This window comes from Oryctolagus cuniculus, chromosome 11 (genome assembly GCF_051225735.1).
Source record: "Oryctolagus cuniculus isolate XC-2025 breed Fujian yellow rabbit chromosome 11, ASM5122573v1, whole genome shotgun sequence".
NCBI lineage: Eukaryota > Metazoa > Chordata > Mammalia > Lagomorpha > Leporidae > Oryctolagus > Oryctolagus cuniculus.
Window position 1 is genome coordinate 119,753,994 of NC_142877.1, and position 13,135 is coordinate 119,767,128.

A 13,135-nucleotide genomic window follows, 5' to 3' on the forward strand; every position below is an offset into this window, starting at 1 on the left:
TGCAAAGAGCAGACACCGCCATTCCGTTCCTCACATTCCTGAATGTCTCCCTGGTCTCCCTCCCGCCGCACCCGCCCCACAGCCCACAGCGGGGGATGCTCGCCGGAGCCCAGACCCTGGGCCCCTGGGCCCCTCCCCCCAGAGCAGGTGCGAGAGCACCTTGCTTTACAGTCACGTGGGCGTCACTGCTGTCAAGTTCCAACCAGGGGACCCGGAGCCCAAAGACAGGGTGGGCCAGGTGACCACTAGGCCGATTACCATATTATGCTAATGCATGCATTTGCATACCACCTGCATAATAACAGGGCTATTTTTAAATCCAACTGAGGGAGGGGTTCCAGCCCCAAGTCTCCCCCAGCACTTGGGTTGTATTTGTGGAGAACAGAAGTCCTCAGAGCAGGGAGAGGCTGGGCTGGAACCGGGGCCCAGGCAGGGGCCGGGCTGCTCTGCCCCCCCCCACAGGGTTGGGGTGGGAGTTGGGTCCCCAGCCCCAGGGTCGGCCTGGGGCAGCCAGCAAACACCTCGGGCTCAGCCATGCCCTTCCCTCTCCCCTCTCTGCTGCTCCCGGGAGCTCTGGGCGCCAGCAGCCAGGACACAGGAACCAGCTTGCTCCTCCACACTGAGAGCTCGCTCTGGGGTCCACCTGGGCACACAGGTAAGCACAGGGGAGCAGCCAGCCCGCTCTGGGGTCCACCTGGGCACACAGGTAAGCACAGGGGAGCAGCCAGCCCGCTCTGGGGTCCACCTGGGCGCACAGGTAAGCACAGGGGAGCAGTGCCCACTGCACTCACGCTGAACACAGCCGGGGTCCAAATGTGCCCGGGACCAGGTGGCCATTGCTGCAAGTGGCCGTCCCCGGGGGCATGGCCGGAGACCCCTATGAGGCGTGCTGTGACTAGGGAGGGGTCACTGACCATCCCGCCTTGCAGCGGTCCAGCCTGCAATTTCCCGACTCTGCCGTGGCCAGAAGCCACACACGTTCATCAGGAACCACAGTGGGAGTTTTGAGTTTGGGTCTCTGTCCCGCCCCCACCCCCACCCTCACCCCCACCCCCGCCCCCGCCCCCACCGGGCCTCTCTCAGGTTAGAAAGGGCTTCTCATGGTGAGGCCAGGAGTTCCTGTGAATGGGTGCACGCCTGCACGCACACGCATGTGCGCATGTGAAGCCAGGACATGCACACACAGGACATGCCTACACACACGTAGGCCAGGACACCCACACGCATGCACACATGTGAAGCCAGGACATGCACACACAGGACATGCCTACACGCATGTAGGCCAGGACACCCACACGCATGCACGCCTGCACACAACCACAACAGCCAAATCCAGCAAAGAGACACGGGCCCGAGGATCTGGAGCAGCTACCAGGCCCTCCCAGGGGACCCCAGCCATCTGGCCGCGGCCAGCTTTCTCTCCAGCATCCACACACTCTGGCCCCTCTCAAATGCAGCCCACAGCCCGCGGGGTCTGCTGCAGGGTTGTCCCAGGCCTGGGGCGCCCCCGCCCCGCACCAGGCTGGCTCCTCCCCTCCGTGAGGTCTGTAGCCCCAGCCCACGCTACTCCGCCCCCCTTCCCGTGTGGACGTCCCTCGCGACCACAACGCTGTCTGTCCTTTGTCGTTCCGTTGCTTGCCGCCTCCCATCCCCAAGGACAGACGTTTCTGTGTAGCAAATACCCCAGCCCGAGAACAGAGCCTGGCCCGTGGCATGTGCTCAGAACAATCTGCTATTTTTCAAGTGTGCTAAGATAATTAAAGGAGGCGAAGCAGAACCTTCTCAACAAACAGCAGAGACACCTGGACACCCACGTGCGAAAGAGCAACCTTGCCCCTGCCCCCTCCCGGCCCCACTCCGTGGGACAGGTCCACAAGAAGGCTGGGAGAATGAGGTAGGAATTTTAGAAAACTTTGGCACCAAAATAAATGGGTCTTTTGATTCCATTTCCCCACAACCTCTCGACGCCCCCTCGTCTGCCAAAATTAATTTAAAACAGATCAAAGGCACAAACGTAAGAACAAAAACTGTGAACCTCTTTGAAGAAAACCAGGGCTCCGTCGTCAGGAGCTCGGCTCGAGCGATTTTTTTAGATAGGACACCAGGCAAGCGACAGGCAGACAGACAAAATGGCCTGAGCGGAGGCGGGACGCATTTGTGTTTCAAAGGACGCCGTGTAGGACGAGGGGCCAGAGGGAAGGTCTGTGCTGGAATTTGTCACAGGCTGCATCAAGGGTTTGTGGACGGGCAGTGCATTCAACCGTGCCCGGGGTTAAACCAGCCTTGCCTCCTGGCGCTCGCTCGGCGCGTGGGTGCGGGGGAAGAAGCCTCCTCTGTGTGCCCAGGCTCCTGGTCTCTCTGCTGCCGTCCTACTGAGCCCAGCGGCACTTGTAGCCCATCAGAGATACCAGTCGCTCGCCTCCCGGCCACTGCCGGCTCTAGGCTGCTGCCCGCCTCACCGTGAGCTGGGAGAGCCCTCCCTCTCCTTTGATTTTTTTGGGAAGAATTTTTAGTACTTAGTATGAATTCTTGAAATGATTGGCAGAATTCACCAGGGAAGTCATCTGGGTGAGGGCTTTTCTTTTTAAAAATTTATTTATTTGAAAGTCAGAGTTACACACAGAGAGAAGGAGAGGCAGAGGGAGAGAAGGAGAGAGGGAGAGAGAAGGAGAGGCAGAGAGAGAGAGAGGTCTTCCATCTGCTGGTTCACTCCTCAGATGGCCGCAGTGGCACGAGGTGGCCCAGCCAAAGCCAGGAGCCAGGAGCTTCTTCTGGGTCTCCCACGTGGGTGCAGGGGCCCAAGTGCTTGGGCCATCTTCTACTGCTTTCCCAGGCCATAGCAGGGAGCTGGATCGGAAGTGGAGCAGCCGGGACTCAAACCAGTGCCTATAAGGGATGCTGGCACTGGAGGTCAGGGCCTTAACCGACCATGCCCCAGTGCCAGCCCCAGAATTTGTCCTTTTACAGAAGCTCCGTAACTCACAGTGTGGAACTGCTGGTGGTGTGGAAACGCACCTGCTGCATTGCTTCTGATGGACTCAGCGCCCGGACTCCTGCCACAGGGTCATCTGGGGGCTCTGGGAGGCGCCACACCCACAGTCACATCCCGCGTGAGCCGTGACCAATCTGCATCCGCACTTGGGTCCCGGTCACTTCTGTCCTCTCCACCGCCCGGCGTGGAGTGCAAGGGGGAGGCTGGGCGCCGCGCCCGCGGGCGGTTTTCAAAGGGACACTTCGGCGTCTGCCGCACCCGCACTCTCCACAGCCAATCCTGCACACTTCCTGAATGGATTTTGAACTTTTCAGGCAAGTGTTTGTTTGTTTGTTTGTTTGTTTTATCTACTGAAATGACCTCACACTTTCTCCTGGACTTGTCCATGTGGCAAATAGCCTGAGAACTGACCATGCGACACCGGCCTGGCCGTTCGGCTGCTGCCTGGGCATTTTGTTCAGAATATTTTACATCTGGGGCCGGCGCTGTGGCGTAGCGGGTAAAGCCTCTGCCTGCTGCACCAGCAGCCCAGCACTCGGTCAAGTCCCGGCTTCGCCTGTTCCCATCCAGCTCCCCGCAAATGCGCCTGGGACAGCAGTGGAAGACGGCCCAAGTGCTCGGGCCCCTGCACCCACATGGGGGACCTGGAAGAAGCTCCTGGCTCCAGCCTGGCCCCGCCCGGGCAGATGGACCGTTTGAGGAGTGAGCCAGCAGTTAGAAGACCTCTCGGCCAGCGCCACGGCTCACTAGGCCAATCCTCCGCCTTGCGGCGCCGGCACACCGGGTTCTAGTCCCGGTTGGGGCGCCGGATTCTGTCCCGGTTGCCCCTCTTCCAGGCCAGCTCTCTGCTGTGGCCAGGGAGTGCAGTGGAGGATGGCCCAAGTGCTTGGGCCCTGCACCCCATGGGAGACCAGGAGAAGCACCTGGCTCCTGGCTTCGGATCAGCGCGGTATGCCGCGGCAGCCATTGGAGGGTGAACCAATGGCAAAAGGAAGACCTTTTTCTCTGTCTCTCTCTCTCACTGTCCACTCTGCCTGTCAAAAAATAAAAAGAAATAAAAAAAAAAGAAGACCTCTCTCCACCCGCCCCCACTCTGCCTTTCAAATCAACCAATCAGCGTCAAGAAATAGAAAAAGAGAAAGCCACGCACAGTCTGCCTTGGGTGAGGGTTTCTGGTGCCCGGGGGTCCCGGCGAGGTCCCTGTCCACACCGCAAGGGGACGAGTTGTGGGGGTAAACGGCTTCTCCAGGCAGCAGGGACCACGTGCGCGTGTCCTGGCCGCTGTGGTCACCACTGTCGTGGCTGTGGCGCCGCTGGTGGAAGGCCACAAAGTCCAGGGGTCTCCACCCTCGTGGTGGACAGCACCTTCCTCAAGAGACTGGTGAGGTCTCCCAGGACAGTCATACAGCGGCTCAGCCTCCGCTGTCTGTCTCTCACATCATCACACAGCAGCCTCCACCATCTGTCTCTGTTATCACATGGCAGCTCAGCCACCACCATCTGTCTCTCATGTTGTCACACGGTGGCTCAGCCTCTGCCATCTGTCTCACATTGTCACATGGTGGCTCAGCCCCTGCCATCTGTCTGTTATCACACGGCAGCTCAGCCACCACCATCTGTCTCGCGTTGTCAAATGGCGGTTCAGCCCCCACCATCTGTCTCTCATGTTGTCCCACAGCTATTCAGCCCCCGCCACCTGTCTCGCGTTGTCCCATGGCGGCTCAGCCCCCACCATCTGTCTCTCGCGTTCCTACTCCCTCCGCAATGGCCGCTCCCATTCTGCTCCGGGTGCCGAGCCGCACACAGCAGAAGCTGAGCGAAGGCAGAGCCAGGCACCTGCACCTCCAGGGCCCTGAGCCCAGGGGACCCTCGGCCCTGCAGAGTGACAAACGGGGCAGAGCCAATCCTGTCACCCTGCCAGAGAGGGCGGCGCCTGGGGGTGCTGGGAGTGGAGTCTAGGGGGAGACAGAGACCAAGAGAGACAGAGGATGGAGGGGGAGAGGGGGGTAGGAGAGAGGGGGCGTGAGAGAGAGATAGAAGGAGAGACAGGGGAGGGGGAGAGAAGAGAGAGGAGAGAGAGAGAGAGAGAGAGAGAGAGAGAGAGAGAGAGGAAGAGGAAAAAGAGAGGAGAGAGAGGAGGAGGGAGGGAGAGAGAGGAGAGAGAGAGGGAGGAGGAGGGAGGGGGGAGGGGTAGGAGGACAGAGAGAGGGAGGGAGGAGGGGGAGGAGGGAGGGAGAGAGAGGAGAGAGAGAGGGAGGAGGAGGGAGGGGGAGGGGTAGGAGGACAGAGGGAGGGAGGGAGGAGGGGGAGGAGGGGGAGGAGGGGGAGGAGGGAGGGAGGGAGAGGAGAGAGAGAGGGAGGAGGAGGGAGGGAGAGAGAGGAGGGGGAGGGGTGGGAGGAGAGAGAGGAGAGAGAGAGGGAGGAGGAGGGAGGGGGGAGGGGTAGGAGGACAGAGAGAGGGAGGAGAGAGAGGGAGGGAGGAGGGGGAGGAGGGGGAGGAGGGGGAGGAGGGGGAGGAGGGAGGGAGGGAGAGGAGGGAGCCAGCACATCGCAAGCAGCCATGGATCACACAAGCGAGCACTTCCCAGCATGCACCGGGGCTGGTTAGGCCTGGAAGGTCAGAGGGCAAATCTGTATGCTGATCAATCGCGGGCTTAAAGGGAACCTCCCGAGACTCTCAAGTGACAGCGACACTTTCCCGGTCCCAAGAAAATGTGGGGAAAAACAGCCCGAACTTCCCTGGGCTCAGCGCTGTCCTGGAGCCGTCAGCTGCCCGCTCCCGTGGAGCTGGGCCTGGGATCTTCCCGCCTACCAGGAACGGCCAGCGTGGGAGGAGGGAGACGGGAAACGAGAGAAGCGGCAGGATGTTGTAAACCCACAGCCGCCTCGGACAACTTGGATCAACACAGAGAGAAGCAGACTGAATTAAGGGGTGGGGGCAGCAGCACACACGGGGAGGAGACCCGGCCGCGATGGGCGACGGCGAGAAGCTCGTCTCCGTGCGATTCCTGCAGGGCACCAGCGGCGGTGCGAGGGGGCGGAGCCGATCCGGGATCCAGGTGCCGCCCTCCACCTCCGTGCCGGGATTCCCGCCAGCCCCCCATCCCCAGGGAGCTGCATCCCAGGTCCCGGACAGCAGCAGAAACTGTGGGCCCTGGAAACACAGGGACAATGAGAGGACGAAGGCAGGCGGGATGCAACTGGGCAAAGCCCACAAGACTCGCCACGAAAGAGGGGCGTGGCGTGGCGTGCGGTGTGACGTGGTGTGGCAAGGCGTGGCATTATGTGGCGTGGCATTATGTGGTATGCCATGGGGCAGAGTGGCGCAATGTGGCATGGCAAGGTGCAGTGTGGTGAGGCGTGGCAAGGCATGGCGTGGTACAGTGTGACGTGGTGTGTTGTGGTGTGGCGTGACGTGGGGCAGAGTGCCGTGGCAAGGCATGGCAAGGCGTGGCATGGGGCAGAGGAGGCTGGTGGCTGTCAGCCCCTCCAGGGTGGGAGCTCCGCCTTCCCCGGGGCTCCTGCACACCCCTCCTGCCGTGTGTGTGTGTGTGTGTGTGTGTGTGTTGTGTGTCCACGGTGGGGCTCACGTGTGCCCCACTGGAGGGTCAGCGTCCCAGGCGTGCAGGCCACGGCCCCGTCTCTGCTCGTGTTTTTCTCTGTTATTTCCCCGTTTCCTGAGTGGGTTATTTTGTTCTGAAACAATGAGGTTTGCAGGGGAGAGGCGCAAGCAGCTGCGGGGGGGGGGGGCGTCCCGGCCCCTGTGCTGGGCCGGTTTGCTTGAGACGCTGTTTTCTGAATTTCCTACCCTGGGAACCTGCGCTGGTTTATAAATAGAACCCATCCCTGAGGTCGGGCCAGCAGGGGTGGGGGCGGCAACGAGGGCGAGCTGTGGGCGGAATGAGGGCAAAGCGGGGCTGGAGCCAGACTCCCGTCTTCAGTGTTTGGAAGAAGCCCCGGGCGGCTCGGGCTGCCAGCGGGAACAAGCCGGGACCCACAGCGCCGAGATGAGACAGAAAGACCCGACTGGACTCTGGGGGGGGAGCCGGACAGGTGAGCAGCGCGGGGGTGGGGCAGGGAGACCCCGGGGCTGATCCGGTCAGGATCCAGCGCCTTGACCGCCAGAGACCCAGCTCAGGATCCAGCACCCTGACCACAGGAGACCCAGCTCAGGATCCAGCGCCCTGACCGGCCGGAGACCCAGCTCGGGATCCAGCGCCCTGACCGGCCGGAGACCCAGCTCGGGATCCAGCGCCCTGACCGGCCGGAGACCCAGCTCGGGATCCAGCGCCCTGACGGGGGGGGGGGGGGGGGGGGGGGGGGGGACGGACCAGCCCAGCCCCCTTCCCTTGCTGCTGGAACAGGAAAAAACGACTCTGTTGCTAGTGGCTGAAGGCTGGGGGAGGGGCAGGAAGTGCTCCCGGCCCCCCAGGCAGCCCCGCCCCCGAGATCCAGCTGCTGGGCCAAAGAAGCCAAAGTTGTTTCTGGGGAGGTCAGCAGGACGGGGACAAAGGGGACCACGAGAGCGCCCCCCGCCCCGCCGGGCCCCAGACCCCGAAAGGGAGAGGGAGACCTGAGAGCCCGCAGCCTGCCTTCGGCCGCCCCACACAGCACAGAGCACATGGGAGAGGGGGACCCCAGACCAGCACAGCCCGCCCCTCCCTGGGGAAGGAAGCCCGCACAGAGCCATCCTCAGGATCCGTGGAAGGAGCCCACAGTGCCCGCGCAGCAGGTCCCGGGTGCAGGCGGCCTCCCCGCGGGTTCTCATCTGGCGAGCACGGAGGGAGCCGTGACTCAGCCACACCCAGACAGAGGACAAGGGGGAGCTGCCGAGCTGTGGGATGAGCGGTGTCCTTCCTGGTCATAAACACAAAAGCCACCTAACCCTATCGGCCTTCTGCAGAAAGGGTAACTAACACCCGACTGCCGAGTGTGCTGACCCCTGGGCACAGGGCTGGTTTGTCATTTGAAAACCAAGCCCGTCAAGTCGCCCTATGGACAGAACAGAAGGGAGACACGGGGTCGTCTGAGTAGATCGGGGAAAGCCTTTAACAAAAGTCAGCATCCGTGCACGGCCAGACAAACCAACAAACGTAAGCACGGCTCAGCAAGGAGGGAGACCAGCAGTGTGCCCCCCCGCCCCCACCAGGGCAGGGCGGCTCCGAGGAACCCGGCCGTGTCTGTGTCACCGTGTATCCCAAGTCCGGGACAGAGCGACAGGGGAGAAGAGGAAGCTACAGGCGTGCGAACGAAAACGGAGAAAGCTCTTCAGTGCCCATGGCTGCAGGACATCCTAGAGGTTCCGAGAAGGGCTGCGACGGAGACCCGAGACGCTGGGACAGAGCTTCCTGTCCCCCGCCCCCTAAGGAAAGAACTCCGGGGCTGCGGTTGTGGCTTGGATGTTTTGAGTCCCAGCCGCTCTCCTTCCGATCCAGCTCCGGGCTAGGGAAAGCAGCAGAGGACAGCCCAAGTGCCTGGGCCCCGCACCCGCGTGGGAGACCCGGAGGAAGCTCCTGGCTCCTGGCTTTGGCCTGGCCCAGCCCTGGCTATTGTGGCCATTAGAAGAGTGAACAAGCAGATGGAAGACCTCTCTCTCTCTCTCTCTCTCTCTCTCTCTGCCTTTCAAATAAAGAATCCCAGACATGAGACAGGGTGGCACTGAGCATCTAACCAATTGGAATGAAACAGGTGCACAGGAGTTATGGGTACACAACTCAGCAGCCCGAGGGCCCGGGGCAGGCAGAGATGCGTGTGGTAGGGGGTCCACGCCTCCCCCTCCCCGCCCCCTTCTTCTGGGCTATTCTGGGCAAAGGGCTTTTTGGGGTGAGATTCAGGAAACCCCTCCGAAGCTTTATCCCCCGGTGACGCCAGCCCAGTAGATTGTCCTGGGCCATCTGGGGGGTGGGGATGCCGGGATCCCCGGACACGGGCTAATGCCAGAGCCTGCTGCCTTCCTGTTCCTGTTTTTCCCATCGCTTCCCTGCAGCCGCCCTCCCTCCCACCTCACCCAGCTGCCGGCGAACTCAGCAAGGTCTCGGTCAAGAGCAAATGCCACGCTTGCTTGTTTTCAAGCGTTAGTCACAAGTCATCACAAAACGCAATCTTAAAAATCCATTTCTGCCAGCATCTGGAATAACATCAACTCATTCGGAAGACATTTATAAAATACACGCACGACAGCCGCCCAAACTACGGAACATCGCTGAGCGCCGGCGAAGCCGGAGGAAATCAGAGGCGGCGGCGGCTTCCATTCACGTGCGACACAGTGGCATTCACGGCCATTACGGTGCCTCCCCATCACAGCCCCAGCGGGCGTCCTGTGTGCCAATCGATGCAGTGATTCTGAAATCCCTGTGGAATTCCAAGCCCTGAAAGTACGTAGGAGTCATGGTCATGGCCCGAGGAACGCTCCATCTCCCTTCATTTTCATGAGTCTACATTTCCATACCCACAGGACGGCCTGCTGAGCCGGCGGCTCCCGCCTCCCGCAGACCCAGGACAGCCGGACTCACCCCGAGAAGGAGGAGCAGGGCCCGGCATCCCACATGGGCGCTGGCTCGAGTCCCGGCCGCTCCAGGTCTTTGCCCTAACAATCTGGGGGTCACGGCCAAGGGCGACCTCACTGGGGCAGCTCAGGGGAGAAGGGCCCGGGGCAGGGGCCCCTGTTCTCACCCACCACCCGGGGCCCCAGCAGGCGGTGTCACAGGGCAGCGCGGTGCTGCGTGCCTTCCCCGTGTGTGCACCTGCTGTGGGCTCCCACAGGTCCCCAGCCCCCACCACCGTCCTCAGGGCAGTGGGCACAGAGGGGTGAGAGTCCCGGGAGCTGCAGACCACTGGGGTCCACGCTGGCCTCCCCTTGACTGGGCAGCGCCCCTCCCTCTAAGCCCCTGAGGCCCTGCCTAGTGAGTATGAAGAAGGCAGGTGGCTGGTGGAGAGGCCAGCCAGACACCAGGGAGGGGCCCAGGCGCCCCGCAGCTTCCGAGGTCACCGATCAACCTGGTGGGAGGGGAACACACAGAGGACCCCCCACCCCACTCTCCACTGTACAGCCAGGAGCAGAGGGGGCTTGGGGGCGTCGGCCAGCTGTTGGCTCAGGAAGAGGCAGACACGGGGCTGGGGAGAGCCGGCCGGTCCGTGCCACACCGGGCAGCACACGTGGTCGCTGTGGGCAGCGCTCCACGCTCAGGACGGAGCTGGCCATTCCACTCCCTGCGGCAAAGTGGCAGCCCCCGGTGCACGAGGGCAAGGGCTAAGGTGGTGACCAGGGGGCAGGTGCACCACCGGGTAGGCTGAGCCAGCTTCCCGGCCCCCAGCCACACCGTCCTCCTCGGGGAAGGTGCCTGGGGTCCCGCAGAGACCCTGGGGCTCCCTGGCAGTGACGTCAGCGAAAACAGAGGGTGAGCAGCAGTGTGACAGCTCTGCCCGCGCCGTCAGAGCAGAGAATGAAACAGAAAAAGTCACAGAAAACACCGTCCTCGGCGAGACCAGTGGCTCCAGGGCCACCCCGAAGGCTCAACGGGACCCCGGAGGGTGCAGGCTGGCAGACACCCTGGCCAGATGACAACCTGCCACAGCCCGGGGCCACCGCGGCCAGCTCCCCGTCCTCAAGGCCCTGCAGGCCGGGAGGTGCGAGACTCGGTGGCAGGTGAGGGCTGCTCACTGCTGGCCATCTTCTCTCACTGTGTGCGGTCATGGCGGCTCCTCCCTCAAGACCTAATCACCCCAACTGGAGGGCAGGATTGGGCAGCATTGAAAACAGTGAACTAGGGGCTGCCGCTGTGGTGCAGTGGGTTAAAACCCTGGCCTGAGGCGCCAGCATCCCATGTGGGCCCCAGGTCAAGTCCCGGCTGCTCCACTTCTGATCCAGCTCTCTGCTGTGGCCTGGGAAAGCTTCTGGAGGCTGGCGGCGCGCGGGTCTGGGGTCCGCGGCTGCGTCCTCCCGGGGCGGGGGCGGAAGGGCACGTGGGCTCAGCAGGAAGCACCCCCCTGGGCGCCGCCCCCTGCGAGGCTGTGGATGGATGAGCTTGGTGCTGAAACCTAAACATCTGTGCACAGCACGGGTTCGCAGGATGGCCACGCCTGAACGTCAAGCAGGCGCGTCTGAGCGTAGCCATTTGCGACAGGAGGAAGCCTTCCTGGGCACAACCTTTCATTCAAGGGCAACCCAGTGCGCACGAAGCTGTGAGCCTCCCACGGGAAGTCAACCAGCGTTAGGGAGAACGGAGTAACGCCCGGTCCCCAGAGGGCAAAGATGCCCGTTTTCCTTCTTTTTTTTTTTTTTTTTTTTTTTTTTTTTTGACAGGCAGAGTGGACAGTGAGAGAGACAGAGAGAAAGGTCTTCCTTTGCCGTTGGTTCACCCTCCAATGGCCGCCGCGGTCAGCGCGCTGCGGCCGGCGCACCGTGCTGATCCAATGGCAGGAGCCAGGAGCCAGGTGCTTTTCCTGGTCTCCCGTGGGGTGCAGGGCCCAAGCACCTGGGCCATCCTCCACTGCACTCCCTGGCCACAGCAGAGGGCTGGCCTGGAAGAGGGGCAACCGGGACAGAATCCGGCGCCCCGACCGGGACTAGAACCCGGTGTGCCGGCGCCGCTAGGCAGAGGATTAGCCTAGTGAGCCGCGGCGCCGGCCCGTTTTCCTTCTTAAAGAAGTTTGCAGGATTAGTTAATTTCTAGTAAAAATCGTAACGTAACTTTAATCCTGAATGACGCAAGTTGGTAAGAACGGTCGCGAGTATGCGCACGGGTGTACCTGTGTGCATTAACTGGAGTGCAGGTGACGTTTACCACTTGCATGGCCTACATTATTAAAAGTATTAACGTGTATATATTACCTGGTAATCCAAATAAATCAGTCGGTGTTCGACAGGTGCCGCCTGGCTGCCGTTTTGTCCTCCACGCTCTGTCGCTGATGCTGTCTCCTGGGGGGTCTTCTCGCCAGGCTCTCCGGCCGTCCCCCCTGGTTCTCTGGGGTGCATGGGATCAGCCAGGCCTAGACCTGGGGCTCAGCTCATGCGCTCTCTGCCCCTCGGGGCTGGCCATGCACACCCCACCATGGGGATCCTGTGCCCAGCGTAGGCCCCATGCCACAGGTGGGCCACTCCTGGCCACAGACCCAGGCCAGAGCTCGGACAGCGTCCTGTCCCGGGCAGACAGTGCCTGGAGCCTGCTTGCTGCCTTCGTTCCCGTCTGGGGGAGGCGTCCCCACTTCTGGTTTCCGTATTTTACCTGCTCTTGGACATACATGGGTGATGTGTGTGGTGCTGCACCCATCTTTGCTCTGTGTACCAGGGTCACACCACCCAACCCGGCCCACGCTGGGTCCTAGGCTCATCCGCGGAGTGGGCTGATCCACTGTGGGGGCGGTGAGGGGACACACACACTCGCCAGCACCACGCCACTGTCACAGGCCCTAGCCAGGGTCCTCCCACCAAAGCTGGGGGCAGGGGCAGGGGCAGGGGTGGGCGCCGTCCGTCAGCTCTGACTCCCCGGCCTGGGAAGTCCCACGGACGGCAGCATCAGGAGGGTCTGAGCAGAAATCCCCATGGGGCCGGATGCTAAGGCCACCCTCCCCAGGCGCCCCCGGGGCCGAGGTTTGCTGAGGGAGCCAGAGGGGCCACACCTGCGGGCAGTGCCTGCTGTGCTGTCCTCGGTCAACCACCAGACACAGAGCTGCCCCTCTGCCGGCCTGGGCTTGGACGCCGGGGATGCTGACGGACCCGACGCCAGCTCTGCCTCTGAGGAGGGGGGGGGGGGGCAGAGTGGGACATGAGGTCACGGGGCTGGCGCTGTGGTGCAGAGGGCTAAGCCGCTGTCTGCAGTGCCAGCATCCCATATGGGCACCAGTTCAAGTCCCAGCCGCTCCACTTCCGATCCAGCTCTCTGCTATGACCTGGGAAAGCAGTGGAAGATGGCCCAGGTCCTTGGGCCCCTGCACCCGCGTGGGAGACCCGGAAGAAGCTCCTGGCTTCAGGTTGGCCTAGTCTGGCCATTGCAGCCATCTGGGGAGTGAACCAGGGGATGGAAGATCATCCACCCCCACCTCCACCCCCATAAACTCTGCCTTTCAAATAAAATAAAAAACAATTAACTCCAAGGAAAGAACACGAGTTCAGAAAACGACAGGGCAGCGACTCACAAGCCCAGG

At 62.2% G+C, this 13,135-nt stretch overlaps 1 long non-coding RNA gene across 1 annotated transcript; it reads left to right on the forward strand.

Moving 5' to 3' along the window:
- Nucleotides 1–6,753: 6,753 nt before the first annotated feature.
- On the forward strand, nt 6,754–8,638 carry LOC149123653 (uncharacterized). Its single transcript, XR_016216381.1, has 2 exons — nt 6,754–7,045; nt 8,142–8,638. It is a non-coding gene; the product is annotated as an uncharacterized LOC149123653 (long non-coding RNA).
- The last annotated feature ends 4,497 nt before the right edge of the window (nt 8,639–13,135 follow it).